Here is a 12,941-nt window from a genome sequence, read left to right as displayed (position 1 = left end):
GTTTTTCTTTTACCTCTACAACTGCCATTGAGGCCCATAAAATGTTGAACTATGAAAATAACTGTGGATCATTATTTAGCTTTAAATACTTAGAAAGTATTAAAACATTAACTCCCAGCACATTTCAGAAACACAAAATGCTGACAAACTTTATTGGCAAATGAACCCTGGGCAATCAGCCAACTATATCCCCACACATGGGCAAAGACAACTTTACTGCCTCCTTAGAGTGGGTTTCCAAACCTTACTCAAATTAGGAATATTATCAGTGGTGAAAAAAATGTTTTAATAAATGGCAATGGGCCATTGAAAGCTCAATAGGCTCACATTGTCAAAACATTGGCTGAAATAATAGAACAACACATAATCTTGGCAGCTCAGTTCTTATATTGTACCAAATCATTCGGGATTAAAAAATTATATTTGTGTGATTTTAATTGTGATGTTATCCAGTTTTGGCAGTAGTATGATCAGTGAAATGTTTGAAATGTTCTCTTCTGGGCGTTAGATTGCCGGGGCATTGGGACTGGTTCTGGGAGAAGTGGGACCTGTACACCTGAACAGACCGGGACCAGTGTCCCTGCGGGGTGATTTGCTAGTGCTATTAGAGAAGGTTTAAACTAACTTGGTAGGGGTGTGGGGCCCAGGAGGTAATATTAGAAAGGAAAAATAAAGTGCATGTTGGATCCCATTAGTTACACATAGAGAGACGAAGTCCGACTGTAGCTTTAAGAAACTTTATTGCAGTACTTCTTGGTTACATCATCAGCAAAGCAAACAACAACAACACCTGGGCTCTTCTCTCCTCTCATGCCTGAGCAGGGAAATCAAGCCTTTCTTATAGTTCTTCATACAAATCAGTGACACCCCTTTATATTCCCAATTGGTTTACAAACTTTGCAGTTTCTTGGTGCCATGGCCTGATTGGGGTACTGCCTTGTCACCTTCTCCTCTAGCAGTTTCTCATCCCCCCCTATCTCCTTGGACCATTAGGCTGATTGCTATACAATAGGCTACTATTAAACAGCCTGCAGCTGTCCTGTTAGTTTCTGCTTGCTAGTCTACTTCTACTGATAAGCTGTCTGTGCAGCCCTGAAACTATGAAGTCAATTCTGATAAGCTGTCTCTGCAGTTCCGAGGTTAGTTTGTTAGTAGTACATGATTAATTAATTATTTCACCTTAAGTGTCCCCACATTATTCTGTCCCCACAGTGCACAAAGAATTGGGAGAGACAGATAACACAAGAGTAGGAAATAGTAAGGTATTAGGTGGGGTCAGAGTCAGAGGGAATGCGATGAGGTCTAAATTAGGTTTACTGTGCATGTATGTGAATGCGTAGAGTGTGCTAAATAAGTTTGGGGTGCTGCAGGCACAAATAGCCACATGGGAATATGATATTATTGTGATAATGGAAACCTGGGTCAAAAAGAGCAGGATTAGGTACTAAATATTCCTGGATAGAAGGTGTTCAGGAGAGATAGGGAAGGAAGGAAAGGAGGAGGGGTTGCAGTATTAATTAAGGAGAACATTAGGGGCTGGAGAGAGAGGATGTCCTAGAGGGGTCAAGGGCAGAATCTAATTGGTTCAAGCTACGAAACAATAGAGGTGCCATTATACTATTGGCTGTATTCTATAGGCCACCAACTAGTGGGAAAGATATATAGAGGAACAAATGGCCAGGAAATTACAGAGAGGTTCAAGAATTATACAGTAGTTATAATGGGGGACTTTAATTATCCTAATATAGACTGGGATAGTAATGGTGTGAAGGGCAGAGAGGGGGAAAACTTTATGAAGTGTGACCAGGAGAATTTTCTAGATCAGTATGTTTCTGGCTCAACAAGGAAGGAGGCATTGCTGGTTCTGGTTCTAGAGAATGAGGTGGGTCAAGTGGATCAAGTCTCAATAGGGGAACATTCAGGTGACAGTGATCATTGGTATCGTAAGGTTTAGGTCGGCCATGGAAAAGAACAAGGAGTAATCCAGCGGAAAAATAATTAATTGGGGGAGGGCCAACTTCAATGGGATCTGGCTCAGGTAAACTGGAGTCAAAGATTATCTGGCAAAACTAACAGAACAATGGGCTGCCTTTAAAGAGGAGAGAGTTCAGGTACAGTTGAGGTACATTCCCATGAGGGGGAAAAGTAGGACAAACAAAGCCAGAGCTCCATGGATGATGAAATAAATAAAGAGTAAGATGAAGCAGAAAAAGTGTGCATATGGCAGATGTCAGGTGGGTAGTACAATTGAGAACCAGGATGAATATACAAAGTTTGTCCGGGAAGTGAAAAAAGAAATAAGAGAAACAAAGAGAGAGTATGAGAAGAGACTGGCAGCTAAAATAAGAGAGAACCCTAAAGTCTTCTATTGACATATAAAAAGTAAAAGGGTTGTAAAAGCAGGAATAGGGGTGATTAGGGACCACAAAGGGGATTTACTCATGGAGACAGAGGACATGGTTGAGGTACTAACTGAGTACTTTGCATCTGCCTTTACCATGGAAGAAGGTGCTACCCAAATCATAGTGAAAGAGAAGGTAATTGAGACCCTGGATGGGCTACAATTTAATAAAGAGGAGGTAGATCTACATAAAGTTGATAGGTTGGATGAGATGCTGAGGGAGGTAAGAGTGGAAATTCCAGACGCACTGGCCATAATTTTCCAATCCTTCTTAGATACAGGTTGTTGCCAGTGGACTGGAGAATTGCAAATGTTACACCCTTGTTCAAAAAAAGAGTGTAAGGATAAGCCCAGAAAATACAAGCCAATCAGTTTAGCCTCGGTGGTGGGAAAGCATTTCGAAACAATGATTCGGGACAAAATTAACAGTCACTTGGACAAATGTGGATTAATTAAGGAAAGCCAGCATGGATTTGTTAAGGGAAAATCATGTTTAACTAACTTGATTGAGTTTTTTATGAAGTAACAGAGAGGGTTGATGAGGGTAATGCGGATGATGTGGTGTACACGGACTTCCAAAAAGCATTTGATGAAGTGCCACATGTCAGCAAAGTTAAAGCCCATGGAATAAAAGGGTCAGTGGAAGCATGGATACGAAGCTGACTGAGTGACAGGAAACATAAAGTAGTGGTGAGCGGTTAGAGTCATAGAGTCGTACAGCATAGAAACAGGCCCTTCGGCCCACCGCGTCCATGCCGACCATAATGCCTATCTATACTAATGCCAACTGCCTGCATTAATTCCATATCCCTCTATGCCTTGCTCATTCAAGTACCTATCCAGATGCCTCTTAAATGTCGCTACTGTTCCTGCCTCCACCACCTCCTCAGGCAGCTCATTCCAGATACCCACTATTCTTTGTGTGAAAAATTTACCCCTTTGATCCCCTTTAAACCTCCTCCCTCTCACCTTAAATTTAGGCACTCTAGGTTTAGTCACCCCTACCATGGGAAACAGACTCTGGCTATCTACCTATCTATGCCTCTCATAATTTTATATACCTCTATCATGTCCCCTCTCAGCCTCCTTCTCTCCAGGGAAAACAGACCCAGCCTATCCAAACTCTCTTTATAACTCAAGCCCTCCAAACCAAGCAACATCCTTGTGAATCTTGTCTGCACCCTCTCTATCTCAGTCACATCTTTCCTGTAGTGTGGCGACCAGAACTGCACACAATACTCCCAATGCGGCCTTACTAACGTTATGTACAACTGTAACATGACGTCCCAACTCTTGTACTCAATGCCTCGGCTGATGAAGGCAAGCATGCCATACGCCTTCTTCACCACCCTGTCTACCTGTGTTGCCACTTTCAGGGAACTATGTACTTGCACGCCAAGGTCTCTCTGCTCAAGAACACTCCCCAGGGCCCTGCCATTCACTGTATATGCCCTGCCCTGGTTTAACTTCCCAAAATGCATCACTTCACACTTGTCTGCATTAAATTCCATTTGCCAATCCCTTGCCCACTTCCCCAGTTGATCTATATCCTGTTGTAACCTTAGACAACCTTCTTCACTGTTCACCGTACCACCAATTTTGGTATCATCTGTAAACTTACTCATCATGCCCTGACATTCACATCCAAGTCATTAATATATATGACAAACAACAGAGGGCCCCGCACCGATCCTTGCAGCACACCACTGGTCACCGGCCTCCAATCTGAAAAACAACCCTCCACTACCACCCTCTGCCTCCTGTCACCAAGCCAATTTTGTATCCAATTGGCTAGCTCACCCTGGATCCCATGTGTTCGAACCTTCTGGACCAGCCTACCATGCAGGACCTTGTCAAAGGCCTTGCTAAAATCCATGTAGACAATGTCCATCGCCCTATCCTCGTCAATCCTCTTGGTCACCTCCTCAAAAAACTCAATCAAATTCGAGAGACATGATTTCCCACGCACAAAGCCATGCTGACTATCCCCAATCAGACCATGCCTTTCCAAATGCATATAAATCCTGTCTCTCAGAATCCCTTCCAATAACTTTCACACCACTGATGTAAGGGTCACCGGCCTGTAGTTCCCTGGTTTATCCCTGCTGCCCTTCTGAAATCCTCCAGTCTTCCCGTACTTCACCCGTGGCTAACGATGATGCAAAAATCACGGCCAGGGCTCCAGCAATCTCCTCCCTTGCTTCCCATAGCATCCTAGGATACACCTGGTCAGGCCCTGGGGATTTATCCACTTTAATGCACTTCAAAACCTCCAACACCTCCTCCTTTGTAATGTTGATATGCTCCAGGATATCGCTGTTTCCTCCCTTAAACTCACCAGCTTCCATGACCTTCTCCACGGTAAATACAGATGAGAAATATTCATTTAAGACCTCGCCATATCCCGTGGCTCTACACATAGATTACCACACTGATCCTTAAGGGGACCTACTCTCTCCCTAGCTACCCTTTTCTCTTAATATACTTATAGAATCTTTTAGGATTCTCCTTTATCTTATCTGCCAGGGAAATCTCATGGCCCATTTTCCCCCTCCTCATTTCCTTCTTAAGTGTACTCCTACATCCCCTACACTCCTCAAGGGGCTCGCTTGATCTCAGCTGCCTGTACCCGACATATGCCTCCTTCTTTGTCCTGACCAGACCTTCAATATCCTCGTCAACCAAGGTTCCCTAAACTTGCCAACCTTGCCCTTCCATCTAACAGGAACATGCCAGCCCTGAACTCTTCCTATCTCATTTTTAAAAGCCTCCCACTTGCCAGACGTCCCTTTACCTGTAAACAACCTCTCCCATTCAACTTTTGAAGAGTTCCTGTCTGATGCCATCAAAATTAGCCTTCCCCCAATTTAGGACTTCAACCTGAGGACTGGTCCTATCCTTTTCCATAACTATCTTGAAGCTAATAGAGTTATGGTCACTGGTCCCAAAGTGCTCCCCCACTGACACATCAACCACATGCCCATCCTCCTTTCCTAAGAGGAGGTCTAGTGTAGCCCCTTCTCTAGTAGGGCCATCCACATACCGCTTCAGAAAACTATCCTGGACACACTTAACAAATTCTTCCCCATCTGATCCCTTAGCACGAAGGCAGTCCCAGTCAATATTAGGGAATTTAAATCACCTACTATTACAACCTTATAATTCCTACACCTATCTGTGATTTCCCTACATAGGGCGGCACAGTGGCGCAGTGGTTAGCACCGCAGCCTCACAGCCCCAGGGACCCGGGTTCGATTCCGGGAACTGCCTGTGTGGAGTTTGCAAGTTCTCCCTGTGTCTGCGTGGATTTTCTCCGGGTGCTCCGGTTTCCTCCCACAAGCCAAAAGACTTGCAGGTTGATAGGTAAATTGGCCATTATAAATTGTCACTAGTATAGGTAGGTGGTAGGGAAATATAGGGACAGGTGGGGATGTTTGGTAGGAATATGGGATTAGTGTAGGATTAGTATAAGTGGGTGGTTGATGTTCGGCACAAACTCGGTGGACCGAAGGGCCTGTGTCAGTGCTGTATCTCTAATCAAAAAAAATATATATGTTCCTCCACTTCCCTCTGACTATTGGGGGGCCTATAGTATAATCCCATCAAAGTGATTTCTAAGTTCTACCCATATGGCCTCGCTGGACATTCCCCCCGGGATATCCTCTCTAAGTACTGCTGTGATTTCCTCCCTAATCAATAGTGCAACTCCCCCTCCTCTCTTACCTCCACCTCTGTCACACCAGAAGGAATCGTACCCCTGAACATTGAGTGGCCAGTCCTGCCCATCCCTCAACCACGTTTCCGTAATAGCTATAATATCACAATCCCATGTGCCAATCCATGCTCTGCGTTCATCTGCCTTACCTGTAAGGCTTCTTGCATTAAAGTAAATGCAGTTTAGCCTACCAGACCTCCCACGCTTTCTGTCCTGCCCCTGCAAGGCCTGCCTACTGGACTTGCTTGCTTTAACCTCTACATTTGCCTCAACTATCTCATCTGAGGTTGTTTTTCGGACTGGAGGAAGGTGTATAGTGGGGTTCCCCCAGGGGTCAGTGTTCGGACCATTGCATTTCTTGATCTATATTAATGACCTACATTTGGGTGTACAGGGCACAATTTCAAAATTTGCCAATGACACAAAAGTTGGAAGTATTGTGAACTGTGAGGAGGATAGTGACAGACTTCAGGAGGAAATCGACAGGCTGGTGGAATGGACAGACAAGTGGCAAATGAAATTTAACAAAGAGAAGTGTGAAGTGATTCATTTTGATAGGAAGAATGAGTAGAGGCAATATAAAATAAAGGTAAATTCTAAATGGGGTGAAGGAGCAGTGGGATGTGGGGGCATATGTGCACAATTCAGTGAAGGTGGCAGGGCAGGTTGAGAAAGTGGTTAATAAAGCATAAGGGAACCTGGGCTTTATAAATAGGGGCATAGAGTCTAAAAGCCAGGAAGTTATGATCAAGTTATGAACTTGTATAAAACACTGGTTCGGCCTCAACTGGATTATTGTGTCCGATTCTGGGCACCATTCTTTAGGGAGGATGTGAGGGCATTAGAGAAGGTGCAGAAAAGATTTACAAGAATGGTTCCATGTGGAACTTCAGTTATGTTGATCGACTGGAGAAGCTGGGGCTATTCTCACAAGAACACAAGAAATAGGAGCAGAAGTAGACCGTATGGCCCATCGAGCCTGCTCCGCCATTCAATACGATCATGGATGATCTTGGGCTTCAATTCCACTTCCCTGCCCGCTCCCCATATCCCTTGGTTCCCTGTGAGACCAAAAATCTATCTATCCCAGACTTAAATGTATGGAGCAATGATGCTCCAATGATGGAGCATCCACAACCCTCTGGGGTAGAGAATTCCAAAGATTCACAATCCTTTAAGTGTAGTAACTTCTCCTCATCTCAGTCCTGAATGATTGGACCCTTATCCTGAGACTGTGTCCCCATGTTCTAGATTCCCTGGCTAGCAGGAACAATATCTCAGCTTCTACCCTGTCAAGTCTTTTCAGAATCTTGTATGTCTCAATGAGATCGTCTCTCATTCTTCTAAACTCCAGAGAATATAGGCCCGATTTACTCAGCCTTTCATCATCGGACAACCCCCTCATGCCAAGGACCTGTTTAGTAAATCTTTGCTGCACTGCCTCCAGTGCAAGTATCTATTTTTTTAAATGTGGAGACCAAAACTGCACACAGTATTCCAGGTGCAGTCTCACCAAAGCCCTGTACAATTTTAGTAAGACTTCTTTTTTCCTGTACTCCAATCTCCTTGCAATAAAGGCCAACATGCATTTGCCTTCCTAATAGCCTGCTGCACCAGCATGTTAACTTTGTGCATTCCTTGTACGAGTACCCCCAAATGTCTCTGAACATCAACAACTACTAGTTTCACACATTTAAAAAAATATTCTGCTTTTCTATTTTTACAACCAAAGTGAACAACTTCACACTTCTCTACATTATACTCCATTTGCCATCTTGTTGCCCACTCACTTAACCTGTCTATATCTCTTTGCAGCCCCTCTACGTCCTCCCTGCAGCTTACCTTTCCACTGAGCTTTGTATCATCAGCAAACTTAGATACACTACTCTCTGTCTCTTCATCCAAGTCATTAATATAGAGTGTGAATAGCTGAGGCCCCAGCACTGATCCTTGCAGCACTCCACTATTCACTGCCTGCCAACTTGAAAATGCCCCATTTATGCTTCCTGTCTGTTAACCAACCCTCTATCCATGCTAATATATTACCCCCAACACCATGAGCCTTATCTTGCCTATTAATCTTTTATGTGCCACCTTATCGAATGCCTTTTGGAAATCCAGGTATACTACATCTACTGGTTCCCCTTTATCTACGCTACTAGTTACATCCTCAAAAAACTCTAATAAATTTGGCAAACAAGATCTCCCTTTAGTAAAACTATGTTGACATGTTCTAATCATTCTGTGCTTTTCCAAGTGCAATGTTAAGACTTCTTTAAGAATAGTTTCCAGCATCTTCCCAATGACTGATGTTAGGCTCACTGGCCTGTAGTTCCCTGTTTTCCCTCAACCTTCTTTCTTGAAATGCAGTGTAACTTTTGCCAACTTCCAATCTGATGAGACCGTATGAATCTAAGGAATTCTGGAAAATCATAGCCAGTGCATCCATTATTTCTGCAGCTATCTCTTTTAGAATCCTAGGATATAGGCCATCTGGTCCCAGGGACTTGTCAGATTTTAGTCCCTCAAGTTTCTCCAATACTTTTTCTTGACTGATATTAATATCCTTAATTTCCTCACTCTTTTTAGCCCCTAGGTTACTGCCTATTTCTAGTATGGAACTTGTGTCTTCTACTGTGTAGACAGACACAAAATATTTGTTCAATGCCTCTGCTATTTCTTCATTCTCCATGATGATTTCTCCTATCTCTGCCTTTAAGGGACCAACATCTACTTTAGCTACTCTCTTCCTTTTTATGTACTTATAAAAGCTCTTACAATCTGTTTTTATATTGCTGGCTAGTTTACTCTCATATTCTATTTTTTCCCTTTTTATCAACATTTTGGTGGCCCTTTGCTGGTTTCTAAAACACTCCCAATTCTCAGACTTGCTATTATTTCTTGCTACATTGTAAGCCTCTTCTTTTAGTCTAATACTCTCCTTAACTTCCTAAGTGAGCCACGGATGGGTCTTTCTTGACGAGTTTTTGTTTTTGAATGGAATGTACTTTTGTCGAAACCTTTGAATTGTTTCTTTAACTGTTTCCCACTATTCATTTACTGCCAAATCTTCCAGTCTATTTACCCAATTAACCTTCGCCAGTTTGCCCCTCATACCTTCGTAATTGGCTTTGTTTAAGTTTAAGATTCTTGTTTGCGATTGAAATGTGTCACTTTCAAACTTAACATGAAATTCAATGGTATTATGATCACTATTTCCCAGTGGATCTTTTACTATAACATTGCTTATTAACCCTGCTTCAATACACAATACAAGATCTAAGAAAGCTTTATTCCTAATCGGTTCTGCAACGTATTGCTCCAAGAAACTGTCACAAAAGCATTCTACAAATTTATCTTCTAGACCACTGTTGCCAATTTGATTGTCCCAGTCTATATGCAGATTAAAATCCCCCATAATTAATACATTACCTTTTTTACATGCTCCAATGAATTCCTGTTTAATGTTCTGTCCAATAATATAACTACTGTTCGGGGGCCTGTAAACTACTCTCACCAGTGTTTTCTGACTCCTGCTATTCCTAATTTCCATCCAATCTGATTCTACTTCATGATCTTCTGAAGCCATATCCCTTCTTATTAATATCCTTATGTCATCCTTTCTATCAGGACTACCCCTCCTCCTTTGCCATCGTGTCTGTCTCTCCAAAATATTGTGTATCCTGGAATATTCATTTCCCAACCTTGATCTCCTTGTAACCATGTCTCAGTAATTGTAATTAGATCTAGATCATTTACTTCTATTTGTGCCACTAGTTCATCTATATTATGACAAATGCTTTGTGCATTCAGATAAAGGAACTTTAATTTTATTTTTTTTCCCTCTGTTCCCTGCAATGATCTTATTTGCCAATGTACAAATTTTGTTAAACTCTCTGTGCCTTCCTGTCCCATTCTGTTGGGAGTTACCCACATTACTACCTCTCTCTTTGGATTTCTAAATTTCCCTTTACCTAAATCCTCTCCCAACCTCTGTTAGTTTAAAGCCCTGTCCACAGCCTTAGTTATGTGATTGGCCAGGACACTGGTTTCAGTTTGGTTCAAGTGAAGCCGATTCAACGGAATAGCTCCCTCTTCCCTAAGTACTGATACCAGTGCCCTAAGAATCAAAACCCCTTCTTCCCACACCACCCTTTGAGCCACACGTTTAGTTCTCTAATCTGCTTGACCCTGTGTGGAAAAGAAAAGATTTGATAGAGGTGTTCAAAATCATGAGAGGGCTGGACAGAGTAGATAGGGAGAACTGTTTCTGTTGACGGAATAGTCGAGAACCAGAGGAGACCAATTTAAGGTGATTGGAAAAAGGAGCAAGAGTGACATAAGGAAAACGTTTTCATGCAGCAAATGGTTAGGATCTGGAATGCACTGCTTGAGAGTGTGGTGGAGGCAGGTTCAATCAAGGCTTTCAAAAGAGAACTGGATAACTATCTGAAAAGAAAAAATTTGCAGGGCTACGGGAAAGGGCGGGAAAGTGGGACTAGGTGAGTTGCTCTTGGAGAGGGCTGGCACAAACGTGACAGGCCGAATGGCTTCTTTCCATGCTGTGACTGTTCTACGATTCAATGGGTTGAATTTTCCCAGCCTATTGGAGATGGGCTTGGAAGCGGAAGGGCTGGAAATTTGGCGGGGAAGGCATCAGGAGAGGAGCCCAATGTCTTCTTGCCACCATAGCATATTGACAGCAGCAGGAACTTTAGTGGCGTGGTCACTCACCGGGCAGCCAATTGAGCCACTTAATGGCCCAATTAAGGGCTACTTCCTGCCCCTGCGGTATTTTGTCCGCATCAGGAGGGCCTGCCACTCCGTGAGGAAACTGCCAGGTAAAGCCTAGCTGCATCCCAGCTGGTTCCCTGGGGTGGTGGGTGAGGGGGGTTAGGTCTCTTTAATGGTGCTCCATGGCTCATGGAGGCATCCCCGGTGGCAATGATCACCCCCACAACCAAGGCCCCGCCACCATAACTACCCATCACCCCGCTGCACCCCACCAATAACCGGGACCTGCCTGCATGGCTCTGTTTTCCCCAAAGACTCTTTGGAGGCATGCTTAAACATGCTCTTCGAGGGCACTTCGCCATTGATGCGCGCTCATCGCTAGCAGCAGCACTGCTGAGGCTGCTGAGCTGCCGGCCCTCTGGTTGGGAGCCTGTTAATTGGCTGCCACCGGCAAATTGCCACCCCAGAGTCCCACCACCTACTGGAGCAGGGTTGACTCCCACTTTCGCCCCGGGACTTCAGCTTCCCCAGAAAAATTCTGCCCTATGATTCTATAAATTTTTCAGTTCTCGGTCTTAGTTTTTTTGTTTTCTTCATTTAGGTCCCTCTAAAGCACCCATTTTTCCCCAAATGAGAGAGGGGGCAGGCAAGTAACCTGTCCTTTTGTCTCTGTCAATACTGCTCTAGATCCAAATGTTGGCAGGTCCTCGAGAGTGGTCTACCAAGAGTTATTATTCTCATTTCCCATCCTCTCTGTGGTGAAGTGGCTGCCTTTAATTTGGTGCCTCTCCCTGATATTGTGAAATCTACTGGAGACTAAATGTACATGGATATCTCAAGCATGGGTCTGTGTCCTTTGAGTCAGTGACACGCCAAATATTAGAACAGACCCACAAGTCACCTTATCATTGTCCAGCACACAAAGAAATTTAGTTAAAGAAGAATTTCACATGCTGAACAATGAACTACCACTCTTTGGATCATTTCTGGGATACTGAACTACACACAGTTGTTTGAAATGTAGAGGTGGTTGTTCCATTCTCACTCCCTACTGAATCTATTGGGAATGAATGAAACCATGTGAAGGAGTGCTTCGCCATAAAATGGACTCAAAGTGGGGAACATTTGTACCTGTATCAAACTAAAACAAGGATGTCCTGAGCTCTATATTTGGCTTTATTCTGGTCAATCATTTCAGGAGTGACCATCACATTTTCTGACAATTTCATAGTCCTCCAGAATTTCTTAAGATGAATGTATATTAGAATCTCCATGTTCTGTCTGTGGTCTGCGTATACCAGCGGGTTTCCATGGAAACAACTGCAATGAGTTTGACACTGCATGTAGATGTCATGACACCACACTGCTTGTCAAGGTTTATCTTCCTGCTTGCTAGCAAAAAACAAATATGAACGGAGTTTTAAAGCCAGTAAGACATGAGGTAATCAGATTGAGTCTGAGTTTGAATTTAATCTACTGCCCAATACAAATGATTTACAAGTGTTTGATTCTATTCAGCAAGGGCAGCCTGAACACTCCAACTCAAAGCTGAATAACGATCACGTCGTCAAGCTTGACAAAAGGGCAAATGCATCATGGCATAATGGCTTCCTTTAATCTGGACATTATAATTTCCTTTACTAGCATCCGTTTTACCAGTGGACATAGATCTGGAATCATTAGTGGTAAGGAATCTAAATTGATACCTAGCATGACAGTCCAAACATCTTCAAATAGATCCCAAAGCAATCCCAAATGTCATTGTGATCATTTGCAGGAGTCAGTTCAAAGTAAACATTTGTCTAGAAGCTAACACCAATCAATGTTACAACTTTGTGTAAATTTAAAACGATAAATGTTGGATATTCCATATACTGCAGTTAATAAATGTCTCCAATTTCATGTATCACTCATACTTCAGCTACATAATAATGAATATACTTCAAAAGTAATTCATTGATTGCAAACAATTTGGAACATGTTGAGGATTTGAAAGACGCTATATAAATACAAATTCCTTCTATGTGTGTGTGCTGAATACATGCAGAAACTGCAAGCTGGGTACTATATCCTCACTGTTACCTTTAGTGT

This window comes from Heterodontus francisci, chromosome 15 (assembly GCF_036365525.1).
Source record: "Heterodontus francisci isolate sHetFra1 chromosome 15, sHetFra1.hap1, whole genome shotgun sequence".
In the NCBI taxonomy this organism is placed as follows: domain Eukaryota; kingdom Metazoa; phylum Chordata; class Chondrichthyes; order Heterodontiformes; family Heterodontidae; genus Heterodontus; species Heterodontus francisci.
Note: the sequence above shows the minus strand (reverse complement) of the source record.